The sequence below is a fragment of the Narcine bancroftii genome, chromosome 4, assembly GCF_036971445.1.
Source record: "Narcine bancroftii isolate sNarBan1 chromosome 4, sNarBan1.hap1, whole genome shotgun sequence".
Lineage (NCBI taxonomy): Eukaryota > Metazoa > Chordata > Chondrichthyes > Torpediniformes > Narcinidae > Narcine > Narcine bancroftii.
Window position 1 is genome coordinate 119,102,869 of NC_091472.1, and position 26,747 is coordinate 119,129,615.

The 26,747-nt window shown below is 39.8% G+C and overlaps 1 protein-coding gene across 10 annotated transcripts in view; it reads left to right on the forward strand.

Moving 5' to 3' along the window:
• The window catches only part of arvcfb (ARVCF delta catenin family member b), a 312,666-nt gene that overhangs the window by 99,458 nt on the left and 186,461 nt on the right, over positions 1 to 26,747 (forward strand). The window lies entirely within an intron of this gene.

Sequence of the window (26,747 nt, forward strand, 5' to 3'; positions counted from 1 at the left end):
CTCTCAGATTATAATCCTAGGTCATTTTGTTTATGGAGACTCTAGCTACTTTGTTTCTCCACAGGAATTGTCTAACACATCCATTGAGTGTTTTGAAAAAGCTCTGGGGCAGTGGTATGGGCAAAGATTGGAAGAGATATTGTAGCCTTGGCATCACTTTTATTTTAATGCAGTTGACCCTACCCATCAATGCGCATCCATCTGCGCAAGTCCTCCTAATGTTTCCAAGAAGGGGGAGATAGTTCAATTCATGTAAATTTTGTAAATTCTTATCTATCCATATTCCTAAATATTTCATCCCCTTTTGTAGCCACTTGAACTTACTCTCTCATTGGTGTTTCTCGTACTTACCATTTGTTAGTGGCATTATTTCACTCTTATCATAATTGATTTTGTATCCTGAAATTTTGCCATAGTCCTCCAGTATAGTCCACAACCTGGTTAGATAGGGGCAGGCTGATGACATCATGATGATGGGCGACCAGTTGGCTGGGGCTAACCCAGTTAGCTTTGTCAAATATATCAAAACATCATCTGCGAACAAATTGATTTTGTTCTTCCTGGTCCACTTTAAACCCTTTAATGCCTGGATCCTGACGAATGGCTTCTGCCAAGGGTTCAATTTGTCAAAGTGAATAGAGCAGGGGATAGCGGACAACCCTGTCTACTTGATCTGATCAGTGGGAAAGCTGAAGATGTCTGCCCATTAGTGATAACTTTGGCTTGGGTTTGCTGTACAATGCTTTAACCCAATTTATAAATGAATGTCCAAATCCAAATTTCTCCAGCACTTTCACCAAAAAAATCTCACTCCAGTCTATCAAAGACTTTCTCAGCATCAAGTGACACAGCTATATTAGGATCCACCCTTGAGTGTCCCAAGTGTATTATATTAAATAACATACTTATGTTGTCTGCTGATTGGCTTCCCAACACGAACCCCACCTGATCCGGATTTACTAGTTTTGGCAAATACCTAGCCAATCTATTTGCCAAAGCTGTAGTTATTATCTTGTAGTCATTGTTCAAACTGAGATTGGTCTATAGGAGGATGGCTTCACTGGGTCTCTATCCTTTTTAGGAATTACCATAATTATTGCCATCGAGAAAGACTCCAGGAGAGTATGGGACTCAGCTGCCTGTTCCACCACATCCTTAAAATAGTGACATTAACAAGTCCTTAAATTCTAAATAAAACTCGGGAGGAAACCCATCCTCCCCCAGAGACTTATTGGTCTGCAGCGAGCCCAATCCTTTTAGTATTTCTCCTTCCAAGAAGGGAGTATCTAACCCCTCTCACTCCTTGGATTCCAGGTTAGACAATTTCAGGTTGGACAAGAATTGTTCCATTTGTCCAAATCCCCCTTCGACTCAGATTTATATAATTCCGTGTAGAACTGTCTAAACACTTTGTTTATTTCTTTAGACTTATAGGAAATCCTGTCTGGCCCTGTTTGAGCTGCATTGATTGTCCTTGCTGATTCGGCTCTTTCCCCTAGCTCATACTACCTTTGCTTAGATCTTAATATCACTTTTCTATTCTGTATGTTTGCAAAGTGTTGTACTTGAGCTTTTTACTTACTAATGTTCTATACGTTCCCTCATAGCTTGATCTTTGGAAGTCCTCACTCTTTATATACTTAAAGCATTTAGGATCTTCCTTGATATTATTTGCTAACCTCCTTTCATAATTTCTCTTCTCCTTCCTAATCACCTTCTTGGTTTCCTTCTCCAAGTTTTTAAAGGTTTCCCAGTCCTCTATCTTCCCACTAATTTTTGCTTCCTTGTATGCCCTCTCTTTTTGCTTTTACTTTGGTTTTAACTTCCCTCCTCAGACACGATTGTCTCATTTTTTTTACATTAACAGCTTTCATTTTGGCATGTACATCTGCATTTAGCTCATTTTTTGCTGATCTTGTCGGACTCTGGCTTTACCTTACTCTTAATTTAGTCTGTGTGGTCTGAGTCCAGTGTGTTCTTTGAATGAAGTGATAGGAGAAGGTATTCGGTTCAACAGTCAATTTATTACACAGCACAAGAATAAAACTTAACAGAGCTCTGGGTCAGTCGTTAGTTCATAGGTCACCTGCACAGTGAGCTATTCCCCAAGACTGACCCCTATTGTCCAGTTGGCTCAGTTTATATAGATCAACCTTATCATACAGAACAAAAGTTGTCTTCCTTTGCTAGATCTTTTTGCATAAGGGTTATCACAAGTCATCTCCTGTTTTGCAGATATCTGGGGTGTAGCACTCCCATCTTAATCCTCCAGGCCAGACTATCCTGTTGATTGGATCAGAAATTAATTCATCCCCAGATATTTCTAATCACCATTCTGTTCCTGTCTGGCCAATTTCTGCTGTTCTCTTTAACACCTCCTCATGCCTTAATCTTCCTCCTAGACTGGTTTTCCATTCCCTTTGTTTCTTGCAGGCCATTCTTTGTTCTGGTCTGGCCTGTGTCTCCTGTGCTACTCAACACCTCCTTCAGTTTGAGCATTCCTCCTAAATCTTTTTATGCATTTCCTCTCCCTGTATTTGGGAGCAGATAATTTTGCTCAGCCAACTTTGCTCCATGCTGTGATTGCCACTTAATCACATTCCTCTTTTTCCCTGACTCATGCAGTACATATAAACTTATTAATTAATAATTTCTTCCATAATGTTTTAACCCCTATAGATTCCAACAATCTGCATTCCCTTATATGCTTTTCCAATTGACATTGGCCAGATCCTCTGTCATGTTACTATAATTTTCCTTTACTCCACTGAAATATCGATATATTGAACTTTAGCCTTTTTTCAAATTTCACAGTGAACTAAAATCTTATTGTTATCGCTGCCTACTCAGTCCCTTTATTTTAATCTCTCTAATCACCCCTGGTTCATTTGATAGCACTAAAACAACTGATCATCAAGCTGCTTCAAAAAGCCTTCCTGTAGGCATTCATTCCATAAACTCTTCCTCCAGAGGCTGATTCCTGTGCATCAGTTGTCAGTGCACTTGTGTATTTTGGCCAGACACAAACACCCAACCCCAACCAACCAATTTTCCCCTGCAATCGCTGCAACCGTGTCTGCCTGTCCCGCATCGGACTTGTCAGCCACAAACGAGCCTGCAGCTGACGTGGACATTTACCCCCTCCATAAATCTTCGTCCGCGAAGCCAAGCCAAGAAGAAGGAAGTTGTCAAGTCTTCTTTGGCTTGGCTTCGCGGACGAAGATTTATGGAGGGGGTAAAAAGTCCACGTCAGCTGCAGGCTCGTTTGTGGCTGACCAGTCCGATGCGGGACAGGCAGACACGATTGCAGCGGTTGCAAGGGAAAATTGGTTGGTTGGGGTTGGGTGTTGGGTTTTTCCTCCTTTGCCTTTTGTCAGTGAGGTGGGCTCTGCGGTCTTCTTCAAAGGAGGCTGCTGCCCGCCAAACTGTGAGGCGCCAAGATGCACGGTTTGAGGCATTATCAGCCCACTGGCGGTGGTCAATGTGGCAGGCACCAAGAGATTTCTTTAGGCAGTCCTTGTACCTTTTCTTTGGTGCACCTCTGTCACGGTGGCCAGTGGAGAGCTCGCCATATAATACGATCTTGGGAAGGCGATGGTCCTCCATTCTGGAGACGTGACCCATCCAGCGCAGCTGGATCTTCAGCAGCGTGGACTCGATGCTGTCGACCTCTGCCATCTCGAGTACCTCGACGTTAGGGGTGTGAGCGCTCCAATGGATGTTGAGGATGGAGCGGAGACAACGCTGGTGGAAGCGTTCTAGGAGCCGTAGGTGGTGCCGGTAGAGGACCCATGATTCGGAGCCGAACAGGAGTGTGGGTATGACAACGGCTCTGTATACGCTTATCTTTGTGAGGTTTTTCAGTTGGTTGTTTTTCCAGACTCTTTTGTGTAGTCTTCCAAAGGCGCTATTTGCCTTGGCGAGTCTGTTGTCTATCTCATTGTCGATCCTTGCATCTGATGAAATGGTGCAGCCGAGATAGGTAAACTGGTTGACCGTTTTGAGTTTTGTGTGCCCGATGGAGATGTGGGGGGGCTGGTAGTCATGGTGGGGAGCTGGCTGATGGAGGACCTCAGTTTTCTTCAGGCTGACTTCCAGGCCAAACATTTTGGCAGTTTCCGCAAAGCAGGACGTCAAGCGCTGAAGAGCTGGCTCTGAATGGGCAACTAAAGCGGCATCATCTGCAAAGAGTAGTTCACGGACAAGTTTCTCTTGTGTCTTGGTGTGAGCTTGCAGGCGCCTCAGATTGAAGAGACTGCCATCCGTGCGGTACCGGATGTAAACAGCGTCTTCATTGTTGGGGTCTTTCATGGCTTGGTTCAGCATCATGCTGAAGAAGATTGAAAAGAGGGTTGGTGCGAGAACACAGCCTTGCTTCACGCCATTGTTAATGGAGAAGGGTTCAGAGAGCTCATTGCTGTATCTGACCCGACCTTGTTGGTTTTCGTGCAGTTGGATAATCATGTTGAGGAACTTTGGGGGACATCCGATGCGCTCTAGTATTTGCCAAAGCCCTTTCCTGCTCACGGTGTCGAAGGCTTTGGTGAGGTCAACAAAGGTGATGTAGAGTCCTTTGTTTTGTTCTCTGCACTTTTCTTGGAGCTGTCTGAGGGCAAAGACCTCAACAGGTCAAGTACTCAACAGCTATTGTACTCATGATTCGAGCACATAATGAAGTTCATTAAGCTGATAATAGGTACTTCAATCCCTCCAAGGTTTAGGCTGGTGAATTATTACTATACTAAAGTAGTACAATGGTTCTTTTGCTAAGTATATGCTATTTCACACAATTCCTCACATGGAAATTGAACCTTTTAACCAATTTATCAATGCAACCAACTTGTTGATTGCCTCCTCTTGGCCAATATCCCTCTAAATAAGTGGTACTCATCCTTTTTCTTTCCACTCACATATCACTTTGAGTATTCATTATGCCATAGGTGTTCTGTGATTAGTAAGGGATTGCTTAGGGTTGGTATGTGGGTGGAAAGAAAAAGTTTTGAAAACTACTGTTTTAATTTTTCCTAATTGACTCATTATGTGCAAGGTTTCAGAACTCCAATGGAAATGGGCCAATAACAATTTATCTTGAGCAAAATATTTCATTAACAATTGGGTCCAGAGCAATGATTCTCAATCTTCCCTTTCCACCCACATACCACCTTAAGCAATCCCATACTAATTACAGAGCATCGATGGTATATGGTATGTGAGTGGAAAGAAAAAGGTTGAGAACCACTACTCTAAACCTTCCCTGTTTGTCAGACATCAGGCACCTTACTTTGGTTAAGTTTGTTCAGCTTGATGTCTCTTGATCAACCCTGGGAACTCAGCCAACCAGCAGAGGTGTTCAGAGGACATTGCCAGTATGATTATGGTGCATTTATTAGCACTTTTTTAAAACATGCAGAGAATATCTCTGAAGTTTCATATCTCTGTCTACCTGCAATGATAACTGCTTCTCCTTTTGCAAATGATGGCTAATCTGATTTCTTAGATTTCCAAGATTTGCAGTACTTTGATTTAGTGCCTTTTGAGATTTGAGAATCTCAGCTATTTTCTTTTGCTACTTTTTAATCCTTATTTCTTTGAAATTAAAAAGCAGATGAAAGAGTGGAATCATAAAATTGCCAATCTTTGTAGTCCAGATGTTGCTGATTTTAGTTTCTGAATTCTAAACATCACGTCTTCTGAAGAGTCATCAACTTCAGTTCCCAGGTCATTTTAGATTAGAGAGAAACATGATTTCTGTTTACTGGAGAACATCAACGTGTACTTGCAGTTCTCCATCTATTGAAAGTGTTGCATTTCACTGCAGGATGTGGGTTGAGAAATCAGTTTTCTGAGTTATCGTGAAATGGAGATATGCAACTTTTGCACCCAAAAATTTGATTTTGTGAAATTACAATTCATAAAGGTGGATGAAAAGGTGTCTGTTCAAGTCTAATTATAGGATTCCATTTTGTAATTGTAAATGGATAGGGGAAAATTTCAAGTAATTTCTGAATGCAAGGTTACTGTCAAAGTTTCAAGATCTGTGAAACGCAGCTGGTCCAGTTGATCATCTTGGGGCACTGATGAAAGGTGTTGTTGGGGAATATAAGTAATCAGAAGGAGAACCACTCAAGTGGAGATGATAAAGTCAGTAATAGGGGAAATAGTACAATTGGAAAGCAAGAAATGTAGACAAATGACACGTTGACAATTCAATGCTGCAGATAAGACAACAAGACATAGGAAGAGAAATAAGATGTTCAGCCCTTACTTAATCCACCCTGCTATTTTATCATTTTCCATCTCAACCCCACTGCCTGGCCTTCTCCCCATAACCTTTGATGCCCTGGGTAATCAAGAACCTATCAAGCTTAGCCTTAAATACACCCAATGATGGCCTCCAAAATCACTCTCTGGTTGAAGAAATTTCCTCAGCATCTCTGTTTTAATTGGACACCCTTCAATTCGGAAGTTGTGCTCTCTTGCCCTTGACTCTTCCAGCATGGGAAACAACCTTTCAACATCTGCTCTGTCAATGCCTTTCAACATTGACAATATTTCATTCAGATCCCCCCTCATTCTCTGATATTCCAATGGGTACAGGTCAAAAACTGTTAAGTGCTCCTCATATGATAATCCTTTCATTCCTAGAATCATCCTTGTGAACCTCCTCTGAACCTGTTCCAACTACAGTACATCCTTTCTTAAATGAGGAGCTCCGTGAGGTCTCACTAGTATGTGATTTAAAACCTCAACATCACATCCCTGCTCTTGAATTCTATTCCTCTTGACATGAATGCCAGCATTGCATTTGGCTTCTTCACCACCTAAACATGCAAGTTTATCTTCATGCTATCCTGTACATCGACTCCCAGGTCCCTTTGCATCTGGGTATTTTCAATTTTCTCTCCATTTAAAAATAGTCTGCCTGTTTTTTCTGCAAAAGTGCATGACTGTACACTATGACAGGGCAGAGAAGTGACAAATGAAATAAATTCTCCTAATCCAAGACCTTCTGCAGCCTCCCTGTTTCCGCAACACTACCTGTTCCTCCAGCCTTTTTTACACTTGTGTCCCAGTAAATCAGCCATTCAGTGTCCTGGTTAGGAATGGCGTTTTTGCGGTTCACACTGGCCACTCATAACCGGGACACTGCACGCTTTCATACTTACTATGAGCCATCCCCAGGGATAAGAATGTTCTAGCTTCTACCCGTGACATCATGACGCATGAGCGATGGTGGACCTGCCCTAAATCCTGATCAATGTATTATGACCTTACCTTTGAACAAAATAATTAAGCTTTATGTACAGTACAGTATGAGCCCTTCAACTCCTGTTGTTGTGCTGACCTATATAAACCTTTATAAGGGACTGTGGGAAAGTGCTAGCAATAAATAGCAATAGTGAACAATTTTTAAACAGCATGGGAAAGCTGGTAGCGCTAACCCACACAATTTATAAAGACTGTGGGGGGGGGAAGTGATGGCGGACCTCCCCTCCCAGAATTTCGTGCAGCAGAGAAAGGGCTGTATGCATGGCTGCATGCATGGAACACCCATGGAGGGGGTTCTCTGCTGCACAGAATTCTGGGAGGACAGGTCTGCCATCGCTTTTTCCCACGGTCTTTATAAATTGTGTGTGATAGCGCCACGAACTTTCCCACACTGTTTATAAATTCTCTACTCTTGCTCTTTATTGGTAGCACTTTCTCCTCTCTTTTGCTCTCTCTCTGCGACTTTCCCACAGCAAAGTTTATACCTTCATTTTAATCTTTCCTTTCCTTCACATTCCTGCCCTAATGCAAAAACATGCATCATTTCTGTCCTAGAATGCAGTTCTCACCTGGGCACCAGGCTAATCTGCATGCCAGCGTCGGGAGATGCTGGGGATTTCAGTAAGGGGTCGAGGCCGTCTATCCCTGGCATGAAATGATGTCATCATCCTGATGTTCAGACGATTTTGGTTCCACACTTGACCCTTAACAGTCAATTGGCCATTAATTCCTGCGGCAAGTTACACGTGAAAGGGGCTTTCGTATCATCTGCAAACTTGCTCACAAAGTCATTCATTCTATATTCTAAATCATTAGCCCCTTTCACACTTCCAAATAGGCTGAAAAAGTGTCAAGTGTGAAAGCAAAATCGTCTTAACACTGGTGTGCAATGACGTCATCTCACGCAGAGGATAGACTGCCTCATGCAATCCCTGGCATCTGCAAGTGTGAAAGCATGCAGTGTCCCGGTTAAGAGTGGCCAGTGTGAACAGCAAAAACACCATTCCTAACTGGGACACTGAATGGCCGGTTTACTGGGACGCAAGTATAAAAGGGGTTATTGATATGCAAGGTGCAAGGTTAAGAAAAAAACAGCCCCAACATCAATCTCTGGAACAGCACGAGCAACTGGAAGCCGATCAGAATATGATCCCTGAATTTTGATTCCCTGCCAATCAGCCAGTGCTTTACCATGCTAGTATGCTTCCTGTTATACCATGTGCTCTTGTTAAGGAGCTTCAGGTGCATCAACTTGTCAAGGCCTTGTGAAAATTGAAATAGTCAACATTCACGTCATCTCCTTTATCAAGCCAGCTTGTCATTTCAAGACATTCCAATTGGTTTGTCAAGCAAGATTTTCCCTTCAGGAAACCATGTAGGTTTTGCCCTATTATCTTGTCATGTACCTCCAAGTACTCTGTAATCTTATCCACGACAAACAACTCCAACATCTTCACTGATATCGGGCTAATCCGTCTATAATTACCTTTCAGCTGTCTTCCTCCCTTCTTGAATAGTGGGGTGACATTTGTGATTTTCCACTCTTCCGGGGCTCATACCAGAATCTGTTGATTCCTGAAAGATAATTCCCAATGCCTCCACAATGCCTAATGTTACTTCTTTCAGAACCCAAGAGTGCAATCCATCTGGTTAAGGAGATATACTCCAATAGACTATTCAGCTTTCTGAGGACCTTCTCCCTTGAAATAGTAACTGCCTTCCCTGATAACCTTCGACATCTGGTACACTGCAAGTGTCTTCCACTGTGAAGACTGATGCAAAATATTCATTTTGTTCCTCTGTCATCTCCTTGTCTCCCATTATTATTTCTCCAGCATTTTCTAATGATCCTATATCTACTTTCACCTCTTATGCTCTTTGTTTATTTGAAGCTTTTTGTACTTTGATATTATTTGCTAGCCTACTTTCATACTTCATCTTTTCCCTTCTTGTGGGTTTTTTAAAGTTACCTTCTACAATTTTTTTAAAACTTCCCGATCCTCTATCTTCCCACTAGTTTTGCCTTTCTTGTATGCTCTCTTTTGGTTTTACCTTGTCCTGGACTTCCCTTTGTAAAAACACAATGCTGGAATCTCACCTTAATAAAGAGCTCAAGTCCTAAACGTCAGTTATGTATTTTTACCTTTGTTACATAAATGTCACTTTGACCTCTTGAGTTTCACCAGTATTGTGTTTTTACTTAAACAATTGTGTCCACAGATTTTGTGTTTTACTTTTCTTTGTCAGCCATGGGGTTGTGATATTTTTCCATTTGAATATTTCCTCTTTTCGGTTAGGTATTTATCCTGCACATTCCAATCTCAAATTGTAGTCAATCATAATGTAGTCACTGCCCCTGAATGGTTCCTTTACTCTAATCAGTCTAATCACCTCAGGTGCATTATATAAATCCCAATCCAGTACAGCTGATCCTTTATTGGGCTCATTAACACGCTCCTCTAAAAAGTTATCTCATAGGCTTTCTACCAATTCTCTCGGGATCCATTCCCAACCTGGTTTTCAAAATCTACTAAAGTCCCCCATGACTACTATAACATTGCCCTTTGGTATGCTTTTTCTATCTGCTGTTGCAATTTGTTGTCCACAACCTGGCTATTGTTTGGAAGGCTGTACATAACTACCATTAGTGTCTTTTTACCCTTGCCATTTTTTAACTCGGCTCACACTGATTCTATTTCTTATGATCTTGTGTCACCTATTTTAATAATTTACTGTTGTTTCTTGCTAACAGAGCCACACCACCCCCTCTGCCTACCTGCCTATCCTTTTGATTCACGATGTATCCTTGGACATCCATCCCCCAATGGCATCCATCCTTTATCCATGACTCCGAGATGGCCACAAAATCATAACTGCCAATGTTTAGCTGTACGACAGGCTCATCCATTTTATTTCTTGTGCTGTATGCATTTAAATAACAAATATTTGTTACTTTTGACAATCCATATTGTGCCTGGTCCACCTGTCCTTCCATACTAACAGCCTACCAGCTGTTCTGACTTGTGCATCAATGGTCTTTGTCTTTTAACTTTGGTTCCCACTCCCATGTGAATCTAGTTTAAATCTACCCCCCTCTCCCCAAACAACATTAGCAAACTTCCACACAAGGATACTGGTTCCCCTCAAGTTCAGTCACAACCTGTCCCACTTGTACAGGTCACCCCTTTCCCAGAAAAGGTTCCAATGATCCAAGAACTTGAAATCCTGGCCCCTGCATCATCGCTTCAGCCACATAATTGTCTGTGCTACCTTCCTGAAATTACCTTTCCTTGCTCAAAAAGATTGCCACCTTGGAGGTCCTGCTCTTCAGCCTCTTTCCTAACTCCCAAAACTTACTTTGCACGACCTCTACTTGACTCCTACCTATGTCATTGGTACCCCCTTATGAAATTTGTGTACCAGCTCAGAGATATCCTGGACATCTGGGAGGCAACACACTATCCTGGAATATCTTCTGTGGCTGCAGAATCTCCTGTCTGTTCCCCTGACTATAGAGTCCCCCATGATTATCGCTCGACCTGACTTCACCCTTTCCTTCTGAGGCTCAGAGCAGTCCATGGTGCTATTGGTCTGGCTACTGCTGGGCCCAGATGTGTCATCCCACTCAGCAGTATCCAAAGGGGCATACTTGTTGCTGATGGAAATGGCCACAGGTGTACCCTGCACTGACATGCCCTCTCCTGTCACCCAGCTACTTTCCTCTTGCCTCCTAGGTTTAATTGCATCCCTGTAACTCCTGTCTACAACCCCACCCGCCACCGCCTTCTGAATGATTCGGAGATCATTCAACTCCAGGTCTACTGTAGGGTTTTCGAGGAGCTGCAGTTGGACGCACTTCTCATAGTTGAAGCCATCAGGAACAATTGCTGGTTTATGTGACAATCCATATTGTGCAAGAGGAGCATGTCCCTGGCCTGGCTGCCATTCCCACTGTCTATTTAAGAGGAAAGAATTAAAAAAAAACCTGTCTATACCTTGCCTCAACTCTTACACTTCCACCTCAGCCTCTGCTCACTGAAGGCTCTCTTACCAAAGCCTCAAATTCCTTGTACGTGTATGTTTCTGTATTTATTTGGATCCCACTTTCTGATGATCTATCTTTGGATTCTGTCCTGAAAAGGCTAAAATTGTTAAATTGTGATGTGTCTGATGTCTGCATTTAGAATTTGTGTTCCTTTTCTCTCAGGCTAGACAAGAAAAACTTTGGTATATTATCAAGGAGATATTTTCAAATATAGGTATCCCTGAGGAACATGTAAAAATCTTGGAAATAGAACTGTGCATTGAATCATAATGCATCTGAATATGTATGTTGTGTGTACAAGAGGCAGAAAGGATGGGAGAAATGAAACAGGCGAGCCATAATCGAGTGAAAAACTGAAAGGTGTCCATATGTGAAACTTTCTGGGATGAAATATGGATGTTGGCTGTTAAATGAACGGGTAAACCTATTCTGGATGGTGAAGAATGAACATTTTTCATCTTGCATCGTGAAATGTATGGCATTGGAGAAAATACTGCAAAGAATACTTTTTGTTGAATATTGATAAATCAGTTGTGGTTTGAAGCTGAAGATTTGTGCCAAAGATTTTCCACTGTTCTGAATAGAAACCTCAAACAGTAGATGGTGAATCAGCACCCAGTAAGTACGAGTGTTGATAAGATCTGGTTAAAGATCCTAATCCTGAAGTGCTGGATTGTATTAAATGAAGAATATTGGGGTGTGCATAAATAATTCTATCTTTTGGTGGCATGAGTTGCATGAGGCTGGAGAGTGAAAAGAACAATTTTGGGGAAACATGTTGTGGATTTTGTAGTCCTACACTACCGAAAATGGGTGCTTTGATCCACCTTGCTCATGATGACCTCCAAGTGCCCATTGAAAACAACCCCCTTTCATTACCTTTAATTTGTTTCCTTCTCTGCTGCAAGTCTGTGGATCTGTGAAGAAATAAGAGGCCATCATAGAATTTGGAGGAAAAATATCTTTGGCAGTCGCAGTATGGTTCAAACTGCTTGCGCAGCTGGCTTCCAAGCTCTCAAACTGCAGTCTTCTGGATGAAATATTGTTCCAAAATTGTTTGAAAGTGCAGGGCCTCAGAGTTCAATATTTAATATATTGCCCAAATATTTCAATCAATTAGGACAGATGCATGAAGGTGATTCGATGTGCACTTTAATTGCAGAGGAACAGTACAACCCCTGTTGTCCAACACCTATGGGGAATGGTAGATGCCAGATAAGAGAATTTGCTGGTTGCTTGAGATGGCGTGCTGCATGGATTGGCAAACTAATTGCTAGGGGGTGTCAATTTTAAACTTTTGTATTTTTTACCTATTGGTTTTTATTTTGCAGGTTGCTTGAATTCCAGATAATGGGGATTTTACTTTATTTTGGATGATCTGCATTTTAATACAGTGAAATCCCTGTTATTCAGCACCTACAGGGATTGGTAGATGCTGGATAGGTGAATTTCCCAGTTGTTTGAGACTGCGTATTGCGTGAATAGAGAACTAATTTTTTATCCATTTATTTTCTGAGGTTTTTTTTGCCGGTAGTTTGGTGCTGCTGGTTGCTTGAATTTTGGAAAACAGGGATTTTACTGTCATGTGGACTGGAAAATTAGAGATGAGTCAGGGGTGTAGTCAAGAAGCAGATTGATGAAGAGGCATCTTCTGACTGGAAGCATGCATATTAGGATGAAGAAATGAATTGAAGCTCAGGATGATGTAAAAAAGGGCATTTTCTGTGGCAACATACAGATCCTTATAAAGTGAGGCTCCCAAAGCCAATGAACTCAGTTCTTCCAGAATTAGTACAGTAATGTATTTCATGACACTTGCTGAAAACGAAACAAATTTATCCTTCCTTGAGCATTGTGAGTCCAAAAAAGTCTGTTCCTTGCCTGACAACAAAGTTCTGACCCCTGTGTGGTCATATCGTAAAATTATTGGAACTGTGATCAGACTTCACTTGTTAACTGCTTCACACCTGGATTTGATTTCCCCAGCCTTTCCCTGTGAATGAATGAATTTAGTGTTTTGTTTATTGCTATTGTAGATCTCTTGGTTCCATTTTACTTTGGGTAGATCCCCTCTTATACTATTAAAGTTGGTACTTTTTCAATTGCATTTTGCATTGTTCTCTGCTGTCCTCTAATTTCACCTTTACTGCACAATGATCACTTGAGTGTTCTTTCACTGGTACCTGTCCTGTCTCATTTCCCAGTAGCAGATCAATATTGGACCTGGAACATGCAGGTCAATTTCAGACTTTCAACTTGTGTTGTTATTTAGTACATGAAAATGTCTCTTTAACCTGTAGATAATTTTTTTTTTTGCACTAATTGAAGGACAGAAACTCAGTAGTGTAATTGTACCCTTCTGCTTTTCAATTTTAATCAAAAGAATTTTATTTTGACACAAGCACCCTCAAGGATCTGCTGTTGCTAGCAGTCTTCCAGAAGCTCAGTAATTTTCTTCCCAATCTTTTCCAAATTGTTCATCAATGAGCTTTATGCACTCCGTCCTTGATATTTTAAAGCAATGGTTATTATTGCCACTACAGCACTAGCCCACAGAGATGTTTGTGCTTAAACAAAACAATATGCAGGATGCTAGGGTCGAATGCAATACCCAGATGTGCTGGATAAACTCTGGTCACGCAGCATTACCTGACAAAGGGCAAGACCTGAACTGTTGGTGACCCTTCACTTCCTGTGGTGGCTATGTGACCTGAGTTGTTTCTGCTATATATATCTTTGTAGCCTATCCCTTTTTCATCATTAGCTGTCTTTGTTTTTCTCATGTTTCTTGGCCTCTGAGGAATCGTTCTTTCACCACATTTAAAAAGTGATGTATTTAAATTTATTTTCTGTTATCCACATGGCTGCCAATGTAGTTCAAACTCCCTTTGGCTATATCAGTGGACCTCAGCAATATTAGTCTAATCCCATTGAAGAGCAACAAATCCCCAAAAATTAGTTGCCCTTTCCCCTGCTTGAATCCCTTAGTCTTAGACTGATGATTGGGGGGGGGGGGGGGGGGAGAGGGAGGTGCTGAATTTACCAGGCTTTCATCCACCAAAGTAGGTAGTGTCGGAGGTGGAGCATTGCCAAGCAGTCTAGAAGGGCGAGCATGTTGCCGGGTCGAAATGGTAAGGGGAGAAGACTCTGTGATGACTTCATTTGCATGAGTCACAAGTGCTGTTTTGGTCAGCATTTGCTGCAGATCGGATTACTGGTTAAGTCTTTATGAATGCAGTGTATACGCTCCGTAAATGGTTATATGGTTATGGTTGTATCTGAAAAGGTATTTTATTTCTCTGGCTACTGCAGATGCCAACATCTGTTGACTAACTCCACCCACCCTACATCATAACACAGCAATAAGGTCATTGATAGCTCCTGATATAACCTGCTCTGTGAACTCTAGCGGACCACAGTGACTCGAAGCTGTCACCTTTTTCTTTTCTGGTTCTCTTTACTGATTTACGACCCTGGCAAGTTTTTACGTCTATATTCTGTACTTATAAATAGGTGGTTACTATCATATAAAATCATAGTTTCTGTTCGGCATTGAAGCATGTGAACTGAAATTTAAAATAATCGATGATATATAGATGGGAACAAAACATGGTTTAGCGACGCGTAATATTTATCTTCCATGGTCAGGAGCATCTGTGCTAAAGAATATAATTCCACTCCCAAACCTTTCCTTCTCATAAAAGTTGCGATTGTAACTTAAACTACACTTAACCACTTCACAGCTTGGGTCTGGGATTTCCACAAGCACTAACACTCAAGTGTCCCTTTGCAAGGCGAAGTGTCAACACTCAAGGCAAACACCAATAATTAATATGCGACTATACATTTTGGAGAAAATCACAACACCCAGAGAAAGCAAATGCAGGTCGTGGGTAGAACATAAAGACTCCTTTCAAATGGCATGAGACTCAAACCTGGATTGCTGTTGCTCTCATACCATAAAAGTTAACTGCCACACTAACCGTGCTGTCCTCACCACACGAATATTTTTTAGATACTTCCTTTACAGTATACATCTAAAGAAAAACGGAGGGCAGTGACCTTTTACACAAAGATTAGAACTGTTTAAATTAGACAAAAAAAGGGCCTGCACAGGATGTTAATTAGCATATATCATCATCTCAGTTTATAGGACAACATCAATAAATTCATACAAATGGTTTAATCATACTCAGTGGTAAATTAACTAAGTCACAGTTTTTACTGCGAGTTGGATTGCGAGGATTCCAGAAGGAAGTTGCAAAAGATGCACCAATAGAGAAAAAAAAATTAAGGATGTTGGTGAGTACATAACAGCACTCTGAATGGAAACTTCCACAGACCATTTTAAATACCCATTGAAGAAGTTATTTTTGCATCTGAGGCATTGGACTGCTTGTTCTAAGTTGTTGACTCCCTTATCAGGAAGACGGGAGGGGGTGAACTGACTCGAATGCATTTTGCATGTTTGCTCTCTCCGAATCATGAACAGACACTGCAGATTTCTGAATCCATGACTATAAAGAAACCACACTGCTTGTGGTCCAGTTGCTTCTCAGTTGAATTATGAAGTTTGGTAGAATGACATAGAAAGATCTTCATGAGGACTGAGAAAGACAAAAGCATAAGCAGCCAAATAAAATTGTTGGTCATGATGAAATGCAGAGTTGGGGCTGCTTCTGTGTGTGTACACAACAGTGAAACAATGGAGCAAAAAAACTTCATAGAACTCATAATTTAAAGGGTTGGGTTAAAAGGCTACGGTTGTTAATTTACATAGAGCTGCAATCTCTCAGCGACCTGGGTTGATGCTAATGCTCAGCGCACAAAGAATGGAATATTAATATTTTCTCTGTGTTCACAAGTTTCCTGGGGTGCTCCAGTTTCATGCCGTGTCTTTGTTCTGACTAGGAGATGAACCGGCCATTACAATGTATGTGGGCATGGGTTTGGGTTTTGGTGAGTGTGATAGATTGATAGGTTGTGGCAAAATAGCCCACCTTGTTGAACGTTACAGACACCTATACTGTTTTTAACAGTGCTCTGAGCATAGGCGACATGATATTTCTCAACAGTGTAGACCCATGCCAGTGCAGCATGAGATCCCAAATTAATGTAACAGAGGGATAAATTTTATTTGGCTTCCTGTTTAGCACATGCATTCTTGTTCAAAGGGCCTGTCATGTACGGTGTTATTCAAGGCTCTAAGTTTACAGTCCCACAAGCGTGCTCCCCAAGATTCTACCTCTTACTGGCTTGGTACACAAAGTTTTTCACTTGGAGAACATACAACCTACATAAAGAAAGAGCGATTATGTGTGGATTGAACCCAGTTCATGGGAGCTGTGAGGCAGTGGTTCTACATCACACGATGTGTTTTGCATCACACGAGATGCCGTCGCTGCTCTGCTACTCATATTGCCTCTTGGTTTGGGAAGCCGACTTGCTGTCAAAAAGGACTCACCAGCCTGGTTCTTCTGTTCTGTGTAAACAAGCAAGTCGGTTTCCAGAGATGTGTTGTGTATACAGAAATAATGCAGTTTTTCAGTGTAAAAAGGGCTTTAGACTACGTATTGACTTTGTATTTATTTGTATATTTGCTGAATGGTCAAAGATAACACCATTACAAAGTTTTATTGAGAAACTTCAAGATGCAAGGAATAAATTTTTTTTAAAAATCATCTTTTAGATGAGGACTTGAAGCCTGGTCAAGTTAGGTTGTGTACAAACAGCTAAAGATGCTGAAATGTGGCAAAATACAAATTCATGTCATGTTTTGACTTGCCAAACTCAGTATCAAAGAAAACCCCAGTTTTCAAAAGGCAACAACGTTGTCAAATGTTGCAGTGGGGTTTCATTATATGGGCTATTGCCCCGAAAAGAAAAGCAAGCAGAATCAGAATTTATGGTCATGAACGAGTCATGAAATTTGGTGTCTTGCAGCAGCATCAAACGTGCAAACATTCATATTGTAACCATCTTACAGCATTACCTTGAAAATTAAAAGGGCACAAAAAGTAAGGCCGTGTCTTTGATTCATTGATTATTCAGGAATCTGATGGCAGCGGGGAAGAAGCTGTCCTTGTGCCATTGAGTGTTTGTCTTCATGTACCTTTTTCCCAATGGTAGCACAATGAAGAGGGCATGGCCTGGGTGGTGGGCGTCTTTGAGGATAGAAGCTGTGTTTTGATGGAGTGAAGTCTGGTGCCTGTGATGATGTAGGTTGAGTTAACAACCCTCTAGTGTTTATTCTTGACCTGAGAATTTGCACCTACAAACCAGCCAGAATGCTTTCCACGGTACACCTGTAGAAGCTTTCGAGAGTCTTTGGTGACATACTGAATCTCCTCAGACATATCACAAAGTATAGCTGGTAGTGAGCTTTCTTTGTGATTGCATCAATGTGGAGGCTTCAGGACAATCCTTGGAAATGTTGACACCAAGGAATTTGAAGTTCTTGACCCTCTCCACTACTAAGCCCTTGATCATGTTCCCCTGACTTCCTCCTGAAGTCCATAATCATCTCCTTGGTTTTGTTGATGTTGAGCACAAGGTTGTTGTCATTACACCATTCAATGAGCTGATCCATCTCCCACATGTACGCTTCCTCATTGCCGTTTGTGATTCTGCCGACAACTGTGGCATCATCGGTCAACTTGCAGATAGCATTGGAATTGTGCCTGGCCACACAGTCATGGTGAATAATAAGTAGAGCAGTGGGCTAAATATGCATCCAAAATAAATACGCTAATCTTGTGACGTCAACAAGATTGTTTTCTTTATGTGACCTGCATAGCTGATCTTGTAAAACAAACCAGTTGCTTTTCTTCTCTTTAAATCTGATTTTTGATCCAACATAACTGAAGGGCTGGTCTGGTAAGTGGTTGTGGGTATGTGTGGGTGCTCTGACATTGAAATCAAAGGCTTTCTCACTCTTGCTCAGTATTTGGCTTTAACGTTGTTGTTAATGTGCCAGTGCTTCATTGGATTTCAAGGTTCAAAGCTCCTTGCAGTAGTTGCTGTTTAGAGAGATAACTAAAGCTGAAGTACTGTATATTAATCATACACAGCATGTGTCTCTAGGCATCTTTGTCACGAGGAAATTTTTTTCTGTATTGGTCATAGTGTCTGTTACTTTTTATTGCCAAACAAGAATTTAATATTTCTGTTGGATTATGCTATTCCTCATTAGTATTTACTAAGGACACTGGCCAATGTTTTGATGCCTTATTTAGTTATAAAATAATCCAGGAAAAGTAGATAATGCTCGAAATAATGAACATTTCTTTACAACCAGGAAGCAGATGGAAGCTATGGGATTTAGGAAAAACAATAGGCGTGCCTTCATTGATCAGGGCATTGAGTACAAGAGTTGGGACATGTTGGACCTGATTGAGACAACATCTGGAATATTAAGGGTGCAGTTTCAGTTGTTTTATGAGTGGAAGAATGAAGTTTAAGTTGTTGGGGTTCCAGAAATGATTCATAAGGATGTTGTCAGGACTGACAGGCTTGAGTTATGGGGAGAGATGAAATGGACTGGCAATGTTTTTAACGGAGTAAACGAAACTCGGGGGGTAGGGAACACGTTTTAAAATCAGGAGGTACTTGGATAAAACAGATGGCCATTTCGTCTCCCATAGTAGGGAAGTCCAAAACAAGAGGGCATAGATTTAAAGAGAGATTGAAGGGACCCGAGGGGTAAGATTTCCCCACAAATTATGATGAGTTAATGGAATGACTGACTGTGGCAGGTCCAATTACAATTTTTAAAAGATGTTTGGAGACAGTTGGGACTAGATGCATCTTGGTCTGCATGAATCAGTTAGCCCAAAGGGCCTGGTTCAACATGACAATTAAATAATAATCCAATTTGTCAAGTCAATAATGTAGTGAAAATGGGTGGCATGGTTAGCATAGCACTGAGAGAAATGCTGTCTGTAAGGAATTCGTTCCTTCTCCACGTGTCTATGTGGGTTTCCTCTGGGTACTCTGGTTTTCTCCCACCATTCAAACGTACCAGGTTTGTTGGTTAATTGTGTGTAATTGGGCAGCACGGGTTTGTGGGCCGAAAGGGGTCGTTACCATGCTGGATGTATGCTTACTTTTAAAATTAAAAATTGTCTGAATTTAAATTTTGATTAATTTTTGTTTCTGTGAACTAATCATTATGATGGATCTGAAGCACCCAGTGGTAATTTTGCATTTGGACCTGTTCATGTGCCAGACAGGTTGAGAGCACATTTGATTGGGGTTATTATTCTGGCATGATTTATTTTAAAAAAGAAAATAAATTTGAGTGGGGAAATTAATTAACTAAATGAAATTGCAGTAAACAGATAATTTTCGTAGAAATCTCCAGTCATTCCGTTTGCATTTGTGACCCAAGTCTTGCAGCCCCTTTCACACTGGCAACCCTCCTAGGAAGCGGGAAAACTTACTGGGCATGCTGCACTTGAGACCCTTCCCAACTGCACCACGATTTACCTGGTTAATCGGCAACCTGGCATTTTAAGGGGGAGTGGTTCTGCCACCAGCAATGACAATGCGAGAGCAGGTTGTGCTTTCACACCGTTATAAGGCGATTAGTGAGTTAACTTGGCTGGGCTCTGACACTTGTTTCCACTAAATGTAAGAACCCGTTTGATTTTAACTCACTCTGCCAGGTTGGGACGTTTCACACTGCACCATTACCAGGTACCGACCTGGTATATTACCCGGTTCAACCTACTGAGGCTCTGGTATATTGAGAGAAGGAAGTAGAAAAATTTCAGGAGAATATTGACAGGCACAAATGTGAGATTATCCACTTGGGTAGAAAAATAAATATGTGGAGTATTAAATAGTAGGAGATTCTGGGTTCATTAGCGCCTGAGTTCTTCTCTGCATTTCTGAAAGTGGATCTGCAAATATTGAGAGTAGTCAGTTCAGTTGAATCGAGAGATGATTACATTTAGATAGGACTCAAGTGAGACCTTTCTTCAATGGGAAGGTCAAGCAGGTGATCCTTGTTTGACCCTTGAGGTAAGGGAAATTTGTCCTCATAGAATTAACAAATTGCAATGCAAAGGTTTGAGAATTTGCCCTCATGGAATTAAGATGGAAAACTCAATTCAACCTGTCGTGTTGCATGCACAGATTGTCCTCAAAAACTGTATTGCAGTTTTTTTGGAACACACTTTCCAGGTAATGTGTGAATTGCCTGCCCTTGCATTAGAGTAAATGCATCGAAGTATCACCAGATTTATTTTCTTGGAATGGAGGATGTCATTTATGGAAATAAATAGCATTTTTATGTATGCTTAAAATTAAATTTAAAGAAAAGATGATGGAAATCTGACACTATCAAGTTAACAATAAAACCTGATCTCTTGAAATAAATAGCATTTCTATGGTATGAAAAGGGATGATGCTTCTCTGGCTGGATTTTCTAGAACCACAATCTCCAAATGAGAGGCTGACTATTCACGACAAAGACATTTTTCACCCAAAATTCATAAAATCTTTTCAACTCACTACCAAAGAAAATTGCTATCTGTTTACCATTCTTTGTTTACATGTTTATGCTGTGTACAGTTTATTTTTTGCACTACCTGTTAGTGGTGGTTCTGCTACACCCGGAGGAAAAGAGAATTTCAGGGTTGTATGTGATGTCATGTATGCACTCTGACAATAAATCAGAAATCTGATGTGGAGGGTAAAAACAGATTCTTTCGGATATTAGGGGAGTTGCATATTGCGTATTGACTAAGTCTTGGGAATTGGACCTGAGGTAAAAGATTAACGATGATCTGATTGAATGGTGAAGTAGGCTTTTTCCACTAGGCCTTTTCACACCACAGGAACCCTCCCACTTACGATGTGAAGAGCCAAATGGCCAAGCAGGGAGGCCTCGTTATGTCAGTGTTTGCATGCTCTATCATGTAGGCGAGTAAAATGAAACTTAAAAGTTATTTACCTCCTGACAACAGCCGGCACTTCGGCACGTCGTGACGACTGTCCAACGCAGAATGAGTGGCCGTCCTTGTTAACCATAATCCCTCATGCAGCTGGAACCGCTCTGTATTTCTAAGAGGTCGGTCATTCATCCCGCATTGTGCTGCCGTTATGATGTGCTGAAGAGCGAGGGGGGGAAGGGATGAGCAACTGATGGGGGGGAGTGAATGCATAATGTGTCATCGGTTGGGGGCGGGAATTTGGATCGTGGCATGAAGTGCTCAGGAGGCCCTGAATTCCCAGGAATTTCACTAGGACAAAGTAGGGTCACCGCTCACCTGCGGTGTGAAAATAGCTACTGACTATCAATTTCCTGGTTCCATTTGTTCACTTAAACAAAGTAAATTCTGGAGGATTAACATGTATTTGCTTTGAGTATTTTCTTCAATGGATTGTAATATTGTTTGCAGTATTTTGAAATACATCTGGAGTATGAAAATTTGAAGTAGAACAACTGGAGCCAAGACTTAGCAGTACATAGTTTCATTGGATAATTGAAAAGCCAGTGTATTCAAAACACTTCAATACATTTTGCAATAGACATATTTCCAGCAAACGTGAAAATCCTAATGAATGAAATATCTCAAAGCTTATGATACTTGATTGGTGTGGGTTCAAGGTCACATTATTGACTAAGTAAGAAAGTTTGTGAATGGACGCCTCATTCCAGAGAACGCAGCAGCTGGCACTGAGTATTAATGATAATGGACTGATGTTTTGCTGGAGGTAACATTATTTAAATTGCGTAGTAAATGAAAGCTCGTCTGCACACCTGTGTATGATTTTAAACAAGAGTAATGTTCCCCAGTGTCTTGAAGTAAGTTTTTTTGTGACAGCATTTGTAGTTATTTCCTGCACTGAAACAAATGTAGCATTTTAAGTTTTTAATTATGAAAAATTTTGTTTTCCTGAGGGAATGAAGGTGCAACAGAAATGAAGTTTTCAACTTTGATGTGAAAATATTGTTTTGATATCAAATAATGGCTATTAATAGGGTAGTCACATGATGGAGTAGTGGCTGGTTAGGGAAACCAGCCCTCCACAGAGGAAGTTGGAAAAAAAGGTAGAAAAACATGGTAGAGAAGAAAAATATAAAAAAGTCACAAGATTAAAAAGTATAAGAAGAACTTGAAGATGGCTCCAAAGAAGGAAAAGACTATAATGTCTACTCGAGGAGAAGAGATAAAGAAATTGCCGGAGAATAAAGAGGAAGGCCTTAGCAGTATCCGGGAACTATACATAGAATATATTAAAAACCACCAATTTAAGATCTCCATCTCTTAAAGTAATAAGATAAAAGTACGAAAATGTTTAAATATGAAATTTTGGGTGACACGATTTTCTTTACTTTTGTGTTCTTCCATTGTTTATTTTTCTTCTTTCTCACTTTTATTTCTTGCTTTCAGTTAAAGGGGGTGAGGAGGGTGGGAGGAAGGGGGAAATTAAAATGTTACTGTTTATTTTAATGATGAATGTTTGTATATATTTTTATTAACATGGCCCACTCTGATGCATTAAATTAAAAAAGATATTTAAAAAAAAGTAATGGCTTATAGTTCATGATAAAATGGAGGCAAGAAAAAGACTGACAGGTCACTTCACTACTTACCTAACATTCTTATGAGAAAGGGCAAATGGAGGAAATTTTTTTCAATAAGGTTAAATAACTCATTCTGCAGTTTTTGCTGTGTAACATTTCTTGGAGGGGGGGCGGTGGTAAAACGTTTAATACAAAAAAAATATTAAACTCGATCAGTGTCTGCAGACATGTTTAAAAGAAAGTTTATTCGGTTTTTAATTTGAACCTATATTTCCTTCTTTTTGCAGTGGCAAAGCAAAGGCTGTCGTTACTTTTCAGAATAAATACAAACAGTTCTCTTGCATGCCAATTGTCTTGTATTTTTGTCAAGTAGTAAAGAACTACAGGTTTATTGGTCATGCAATCAGTTGTTGCCTCTTCCACTTCAAAATGAAAGCCACAAATCAAGACATGCATCTGTCTGTTTATCGTCTTTTCTTGTCACTAGAATGGTTCTTTTAGCTTGTTCTGTTTAAGTTGCCAGGCCAATATTTTGTGTGTTTTCTCTCCCAGTTCATAATATCAGATCACTTTAAATTAAGCAGGTCAACAAGATAGGGACGCCCATTGTCCCCTTCACTGTTCCCTTTGGTTATTGAACCACTAGCGGAGTTGATAAGGAAGGAAACTACGGTAAAAGGAATAAAAATAAAAGAGAAAGAATATGAAATCAGCCTATTTGCAGATGACATCACAGAACCAGATAAGTCCATAAAAAAACTACATATGAAACTGGAAGAGTATCGAGAGATATATCAGGGTTCAAGATTAACACCAATAAAAGTGAAGTGATGCCCAATGAACAAAGTGGATTATTCAGAATTTAAAAAAGAAATCCTTTTCAAATGGCAATCACAGTCGATACATTAACTTGGTATCAAAATAGATAAACAACCTTAAACATTTATACAAATTAAACTATGAACCATTAATTAAAAAAATACGGAAAGATTTAGAGAATTGGAAAGAACTACCATTGACTTTGATAGGAAGAGTAAAAGTTATTAAGATGAATGTGTTCCCACGAGTGCAATATCTATTCCAAACGTTAGCAATTCCCCTGACAGAGAAATTTTTTGCAAAACTGAAGGAAATAGTAAGGAAATTTTTATGGAAAGGTGAGAAATCAAGAACAGTGTTAGAAAAATTAACATGGAGTTACAAACAAGGAGGGTTTCAGCTACCAAACTTCAAAAATTACCACAATTAAGTTTTTTATCAGAGAGGAGAAAGACCAAACTGGACTAAGATAGAATGAGACAAATTGGGAGAAAATATCCCCGAACACATACTTTACAAATGGGATGAAAAATTGGTGCAATATAACAATTCACCAGTACTACATCACATAGTTAAATTATGGAAAAGAATACACCTGGAAGAAACCCATTAATCACCTTTACAACAGATGATTTATTTTTCAAGGAATGGGATAGAAAAGGAATCAAGAAAATAGAAGATTGCTTTTTGGGAAGTAATTTATTAACATTTGAGCAATTAAAAGATAAATATGGAATAACACCAAGTATAATGTTTACATATTACCAATTTAAAACTTATCTAAAAGATATACTGGGAAATAGCTTGAGATTACCAGAAGTAGCAGTTATGAATATTTAATCACAGACACAATGATCATTTTAAAAATTATTACAAACATGTACATCAAATTGCAATATAAGGAAGAGGATGAAATAAAGTATAAACCGAAACAAAGTTGGAAAAAAGATTTCAACACAGAGATAAAGAACGAAACATGGGAGAAGTTATGTATAGGAACAATGAGGAACACGGTAAATACTAGATTATGTATGATACAATATAACTGGCTGCATAGATTATACATTACTCCTCAGAAATTAAAAGAGTGGTACCCAACAATATCGGATAGATATTTTCGTTGCAAACAAGATTGGATCAACATGACATGCAATTTGGACATGCTCAAAAGTAAAAACTTTCTGGGAAGATCTAAACCTAATATTAAACAAAATCACAAAAAATAGTATACCAAAAGATCGAAAAAAAATTCAAAAAATTAGGACTAAAATTAGACAAAGCCCAAATAAGATTTATTATGATACCACTAACAGGAGCCAAAAAGTGTACCATGACAACCTGGAAATTGGAAACAAACCTTAAAATACTGTTGTATTTTGTTATACAGAAATAAACAAGTGTATTCCATTAGAAAAAAATTACATACAATCTGAACAAATTTGGGAACCACACATAAAATATGTCAGAGAATGCCAACCACAAACCTCCATCTCGTAAAATAACATAATTATGAGGACAATAAGATGTAAATATGTGAAAGTAGATGAAATGACTTTTTTTTCTTTTTTGCATTATTTCTTTGTTTTATGTGTTTTATCATTTATTGATTTTTCATGAGGAACGGGGGGGGGAAGAAAAAATGTCACTGTATATATTGTTGATGATCATTTGTGGATGTTGTTATTGATATGACTCAGTGAAAAAATTAAAAAAAGTGAATCCATCTTGTCACAACTTGCTGAAATTGTTGGAAACAAGTTACTCTATCAGAATTCTAGGCTAGTTTATTGATCAAGAAACTTGAACATCATTGCCTTTAATGTACAAATAGAGCAAAATAAAAATGTTTAATTGACAAATGAGCCAGATCCTTTGACTCTTGCCTCTGGGGTTAAATTACTGAGGTAGAGTGGGAAATGCAAACAACTTAAGATGTGAAAATAACAAAATGGAGAGACTGCTGTTGGTGAATTCTTCAAAAAAAAAACTGCTGATAAACAGTTGAGCAGCATCTGTGAAGCCAAAACAAATGAGAGATGAAATTGGGTAAGGAAGGGTTATCAGCAGATAGATTCAGGTCAGAAGGAAACGGGTGTTGGTAGTGAATGTGGAGGAGGGGAAGAGAGGAAATGGTGAGCAAAGAAAGGGAGAACTTGAGGGACTTTTGTGTTGGAAATTCACTGTTCATATCATTGGTTTGTTGCTACTGATGCAGAAAATGGTGTGTTAAAAAAGGATGATCCTGTATTGAACATTGAGATCTGTACCTTTGCACCACAGTCAGCTTTGTCTGAGCAGACTCATTGAAGCCTAGTCCTGTTTTTGGTTACATTCATGAATTCCTCTGCTTGACTTTTTTCATTTTACCCCTTTACATGTATAATGCGAGTAAGACTTCTCTTGATATATCCAGACCAAATTGCCATTGTTCACACTTGGCCAGCAAATCACCCTGACACTTTTCTGGTGCAGCAGGCTATTAATGTCCCCATCAAGCCTGTGGTTAATGGTCACACTTTGACCCAATTTCACCAAGAGTGGTTTCTGTTCAATTTTTGTTTGGAACAATTGTATATGTTTAAGAATGATAGCCTTATTTTAAATTTGAACTCTACCATTTTCAATTGAACCACAGGCATGTTTAATCTAATTTTTGCTTTTGTTCACTGAAAATAGTGTGCGATGGCAAAATGACATGGATATCATGTGTTAACATTGAAACTGCATTACCTTCAACTGTATTGTGATTGAGAATGTCATGGATATTTGATTGTCCAGAAAGCATTTGGTTGCTTGTTCTGCATGAGGTCAGTGTTCAATTTGACTTTTAAAATTGAGCTTGGACCTAAAGAAAAATTGTTCCAGAATATTTGTTTATATTGATTTTCCAAATATCTCAAATTTAAGTAATTATTTTCTTTGCATTAGAAAACTGGTATCTCAATGCTTTTGGATCTGGCATAATTTTCAACGGGTGGAACAGATATTTTTCTTTTCACTAGCTATGTGTATATTCTTCAGTTCAAAATGATTTTCCTTAAGGTGAATGCCCGTCGTTGGAATCCTATTTTTGGGAAG